Raw genomic sequence first — 6519 nt, forward strand, 5'->3', positions numbered from 1 at the left:
AGTGTAGACATGGCCTTAGGGTTTCCAGAGGCTATTTGTAGGCCAACTATTACAAAAATAAACAGCTCTCCGAGTCCTGCATGGTATCCTCAAGCCTTTATTGCCTAGAAATCCCACCAGGATCAACTATGCAGGGAACACAAAAATTGGAGGGCAAACAGGAATACACAGACCCAAAGTGTAAAGTGGAGAGAACAGAGCAGAGGAGAGGCTGCAGGAAAACTGGTGAGTTGTTACTGACCAATGTAAAAGCATCCAGTTCAAGAGAGGAGACAGACACGAGATGGGGATGGGTGGATGGTACCAAGAAGCCGTTCCCATTGCATTAAAGAAAGTTCATGCTCATCTAGCCTCTTTACTTTCCTAATATTACTGTTGCACATAATCCTGCACTATAGGTACCACAGGGGAGCTGTGAGATCAGGACTAGGAGAGAGATGGGCCACAAAAGATCTCTAGTTGGAAAATCATGGCACTAGGGCTTCTGAGCTGGAAGGATCCCCCATACACCCTGGTACTGTAAAGCCAAGCATTGCTCTCCTTCTGTACATGGTTCTGATCACATCCATCATCTCACATGGGTGTTTCCCTTCTGATCGCTCCCAACTCCGAGCCACAATTTAAGCCCGAAGGGATGTGTGACTCAGACCAAAAAAAATAAACAACCAAACAAAAAACCAGCATTGTTCTTCACCCACACCATGTGCGAGCACTTACTGTTCTTCAGGAAAAGGGCTATTCAAGAAATATCTCGTCATCAAAAAAGTTTGAGCAAACGAGGCCCCCGCCCAGCACATCCATGTTAAAAGGATTTAAAACATCCTCTGTAGACAACAAATAGAAAGTTTAAACAAAGGCAAGGAGAGTCTTTAGAAGCCATCTAATGTTTGCACTGGTACCTGCCCTAGGACTGGAGTATACATGCTGCTAGTGTTCACTTAGTCTTAAAAACAATTATCTCCCATGCAGACAGGGACGCTCTGTTACAACATGGGGAATCTTCAGGTCTAGCGGCAGTTATGTTACTATCATCCATGCCACACCCGCCAATCAAATCCCGCTTCTCCTGCCACAGGGAGTTCATATCCACATACATCATCACTAGACAAATGTCTCCAGCATTTAGCTCCAGGATAATCACCAGCTCTCTGCAGAGGTAGAGTTCTTGGGCTCTTTGTAGGGGCTGGCCCACAGCTGCAATCACACAGCCTTACCGCGATGCTGCATTACACCAGGATTGCACAATCAGGTTTATTTTGTTTCCAGGATTTCCCTGCAAGGCAGCGCAGGTGCAGCAATGTGACACACAGGTGGGCAAGGTTTGCTTGCCTTCTCTTATGGGTAAGTCTGTGATGAAACGGTCCATTACCTTGGAGTTGGGGGTCCCATCAAGAGAATCCCAACTCCCAAGTCTGCAGTGAATTGAGTCTGAACTTCCCCCCTTGCATTAGGTCAGGAGAGGGAATCCAGATGAGTCTGGAACTGGCTTATTCCCTGCTTCTAGAAGAGACCCAGGGAAGGTTTCTAGCACTTCTTCATTCCCCACATTACCCAGAGGGCAACATGAAAACCTAGACAGAAAAAATGTCCTGCCTCCTCCTTTAGAAGGGGAACTGAAGAAGCCTGGCCTCTGCTGCCCCCTAGTGCTAGGAGACCCAGAGAAGACTTCACACCAGAGCCAGCAGCTGGGGAGGAGATTACAGAGATTCGAACATCCTCCTCCTTGCTCTTGCACCCAGTTTCCCCAAATCCTGGGACTGGCAATGATAAAAGTGCAGGATTCGGATACTGGGGGCAGAGGGGAATACCTGGATTTTAGCCACTGCCTTTCTAGTACGGCTGAAGGGCTGCTTCAATTCACAATATGCAGCATGAAGAAATATACCAGTACAGATTCAAATGCTTCCTGCGTGCATCTAGTTTTCAGTTAGTCTAGCTGAACAACAAAAAAATGGGCTTGTAACTAGAGGTAGGAAGCGCTGAATGAGGCAGCACACATTTATTCTGCTTTCTTCTTTGCCCATCTCCATGCCTCTGACCTTCTGCCATCTCCACTTTCCTCCACCCAGGTCTGCCCACATTCACTGTTCACTCCAATATTATCCTACTCCACATTACTTTCTTCTGCAGTTTAGGGCTTTTGATTACCCCCGTTCCTTCTCACATTCCAGGTCTATCTCCCAGCCCTTTGAACATACTCCTTTCAAAATATTATAAACGTGTTGGAGGCGAGGGGCTTTAAAAGGATTATTAAACTCTTATATTTAGCAAAACAGTCTGACCAAGAGCAATTAGAAGAGCAGTTATTAAACATTGTTAAACTCCCCCTCTACAAATGGAATCTCTCATCCATAAAGGGTCATTAAAATTCCTTTTCCTGGCTGAAAAACACCAAACATTTTGTAATGTATATGAACTAAGGGGCATGAAATAGTCACTCCAGGTTTTAAACTACTTAGACAGACAGGATTGCCAGACTGGATCAGGTGGTGATCCATCTTGTCCAATAGCCTCTCTCAGACATTGGTTGGCACCAGATGTTGCAAAGGGAAGTGGGAGAAACCTTGCAGTAGCAGTATGGAATAACTGGCCTGTGGCCTACAGAAGCAGTTTCTTCCTAACTCCCATTTATTAGAGGCTGCTTATGCGCGGAAACATGAGGACTTTTATCTCCTTCTCCTTACTGTCCTTATGTAGTGTCTGAGAAGGAGATAAAAGTCCTTACGTAGTGGTTTTGACGAGATAAGGGGTTATGAAAAGTCTCTTTTCATTTCCATTAACTGCTGATAACGTGAAGACACCAGTAATTACAAGATGTCTTCCTGCTGACTTTAGCCAATGGATTGGCGGTGATACCATGACATGGAAAGACAAGGTGGGTGAGGTAATATCTTTGATTGGACCAACTTCTGTTGGTGAGAGAGACAAGCTTTCAAACTGACACAGAGCTCTTCTTTGGGTCTCTCAGAGCTTTGTGTGGTTCAAAAGCTTGTCTCTCTCACCACAGAAGCTGGTCCAATCAAAGATATTACCTCACCCACCTTGTGTCTCTAATATTCTGGGACCAACATGGCTACAACTACACTATATACCCTGACATACACACCTCATTGTTCTGCACGCTGATGGCCCAGTTCTGCTCAAAGTACCAATGCAATCAGCATATCTGCAACAGGATCCTAGTTCCAAGTATAACTAAAGATCAGGGTGTTGAATTCATTGTTCACTTCAAGGGGAAATTCAGATTGTTTAAGTCAAATTCCAAAACACCACAAAAGAAACCCACTGAATTCGTAGTGAGAACTGTCATTTTGTCACAATCCAGCCTGGACCAGAAAGGCTTGCTGGATACCAGGAAAGCAATGCTGCAGATAAAGCCACTTGTAACTGGGACAGGTTTTGTATTGCATACAATTACAGATACTGACTTTCCACATCCCAAGGGCAGATATATTATTTGGGTGGGTGTGAGCACAGAACTACAGAAAATGCTTTTGCCTTCACACTCATGAAATTGTGACTGGAAGTAAATATTCTTAGAACTGCTAGGTCACCCCCAAGAAGTTACGTATGCTGAACCTGTACTATGCAGCTTTTTATTACAACACAGCTGTATTTATAGACATTCAAATCCTGGAAGGAATTTTTACATTTGGTCTTTGCACTCTGATTTATTCCTCTCAGACTCAACTGTTCTCATTGCATGTCTTCTTCATTTTGTTTGCAACACAGCTTTTCTATGTGTGCTCATTAGATAAATTAATAAACTAGAAAACTTCTGGGTTACCAGGTTTGTTAGGTTGGTGGCATGGTTTCTCCTAGATGGACTCATAACACATCTCAAAATTAATTGCAGTTCAGTCAAATCTAAACCAAGAACAAGCTCATTGTACTTCATCAATTGCCAACTCCTCTGGGACAAGGTTACACCACAAATTCCACCAGGCCCAGAAGGAGTTTAGCAGGAATCTTCAGGCTCAGCTGCAACCTCTTCTCACCTGGCTTGTTGTTATTAACTATTTAGTGCCAGCAGTGTGCTTGGCTCGCTACAAGATTCAGAATGAAAACCACCCCTGCCCCAAAGTGCTTGGAATCGAAGACAGACACTGTGATGATGGGGCACTCTGGAGAGGTGTCTGAACGGTTCACTTCTAGTGACTATCGGTCTTATGGAGAAGGTGGTTGCTGTGCAGATGGAATGAGCAGGACACACTCAGTAAGGAGTAAGGAGTGACCAACAGGGAGACTAGAATGGGAAAAGGAAATGAATGGGGCTTCCAAAGGGATGTAGTGAGAGTTGAGACGAGAAATCTAAACTGGACTGGAGTTGTGGGCTGGAGGTGGAGGTCTTGGATAATGGTTAGTTAATAGCCTCAGTGCAGTTCGGAACCTCCATTCTCTCAAAGCCAGCAATTACCTCAGGATTATCTTTAGTTCCTGCCACCTTGGGGCAAACGACACACCTGACTAGTGGTGGTGGTTCCTGAGGCACTTTACTCACAGTCATCTTCCCAACACCAAACTGGTTGGCAACAGATCGGTAGAGTCTGGGGTAGCCAGCTTCCAGATGGTTATAGCAACCTGCTTCTGGACCAGCAAGGGTGCCCTCATCTACATTGGAGGGTAGGAGCAAGCCGGACCCACTGCTGGTCATTCCAGATCTGCATAATGATGTGATCCCACCAGGCTATGCCAGAAGCACCAGTGTACATAGGGGGCATCAACAAATATGCTGATTATACTAAGGAGCATTTGCCACTGCAGGTCTGCCAAGACAGGGTACTCTTCTTCCTCCGCCTCCTCCTGCTCCATCATGAAATCCATTATCCATCAGGTACCTTTGGTGGGTCAGAAAACACCACTGAAAAGCACCTCATGAAAGTTCTGCCCCTTTCCTGACACAGGAGTGAAGACAAAAGGAGAAGCTTGTCAAAAGGCACCTCCTCCATCTTGCTGGCTCCAGTAGCTGGGAGCACAAAGATCAAAATGACTGCTTGGCAGGTTGCGTTGGTGAGCTGTTCAAACTTTCTGTAGCATGCAGGGTGGTCAGTAAAGTTTGCCCACGGTGCATCACAGTCAAAGGGCTAGAGTGGCCACATTTCAGGAGGGCACTAGGGACTTTGGGATATGGTTAGTTTGATTTGGGTAAGTGTGCTGCAGTGTGGATGCCAGAGCCCAGGTTCAACCCCAGAAAAATCTTAATGTAGGATTATTAATCAACCAGTGTAGACTTTCAAGTCCAGGGTTCTCTAACATGGGTCAGCTGACTCAAGTTCTACTAACCCTGGGGTTTCACTGCCGTGTAGATATACCCTAAAGTAATCTCTGTATTAATAAGTACTCAGATACTACAGAGATGATGGCATTGCAAGTATCTGAATAGATGCATGTGTTGTCTGCGTGACTGGCAACCAAAAGTTTCAAAACTACTGTCCTAAAATGTAAATACACTATAATATGGTAAGAGGGAAGAAGGTACTTGGTAACTTTCTGTGCCTTTTGGACAATGAAGCAGAAAAAAATCTTAAGTATGTGGAACCAGGGATCAGAGGTGCATAAAAGGAATCAAGGTTCTATGGTGTGTGTTATTTAAAAAAAACTCTTTGTATTATTGTGCCAAAGACCGATCACATTTGGAGTGTGCAACTTCCTGCGTTTGCACGTGGAGGTAGATAATTTTCTCCCTAGGATTTTCTTGCCTGCAAAGATGAAGCAAAAACAAAAAGGGAATCAGGACAATGATGAAGTGAGAAAAGAACATGCAATACCCAGGAACATAGAACACTAGTGACCAGCTAAATAAAATGGTAACATTTTCAGAAGTGTTTTAGTCTCATTTTCAAAAGTGATTTAGGCAGTTTGGAGTAAGACACTAATTGGAATTTGGCTCTTAAGTGCCTAAGTCACTTTTGAAAATGGGTTTTATGCTCCTAAATCACTTAGACACTTGAACTAGCATATTGGCTGTTGGGTAAAATTTTCAACTTCAACATCACAGTTTGTAATTCCCTTGAGATGAATATCCTGCAGTTTTTTTGTTCTTGTTGGATGATCAAGCACATACTACCAACTGTTGACTTAATGCTTTATCTAAGGTACACAAGCATAAGCCTAACTTTTAGCCTGTGTGTAGCCCCATTGATTGCAATGGGACTACTCATGTACTTAACATTAGGCATGTGCTTAGGTAATTTGCTAAGGTACTCTGCCTATATGAAGAGACATATTCAGCAATAACATAGCGCATTGCATAGCTTACAGGCTAAGCTGCAGATATTAGTTTTACCACATACTGTTTGTTACTTCATATAGGTGCCTTGTATAGTAAATTTAATTTGATTCTTAAGATGTCACCATGGGTTCAATGGTCATCTAACCTCATATGCACTTCTGGTCACTGACTTCTGATGTTGTGAAAATGAGCTGTCTATTCCTCTTGACATTTGCTACCCCTCTCAACAAACATTGCTGCCTGACATCACTGCATTCAGTGGCTGGTAAGGACTCATCTTTTTCTAT

This window comes from Mauremys reevesii, linkage group 3 (genome assembly GCF_016161935.1).
Source record: "Mauremys reevesii isolate NIE-2019 linkage group 3, ASM1616193v1, whole genome shotgun sequence".
In the NCBI taxonomy this organism is placed as follows: domain Eukaryota; kingdom Metazoa; phylum Chordata; order Testudines; family Geoemydidae; genus Mauremys; species Mauremys reevesii.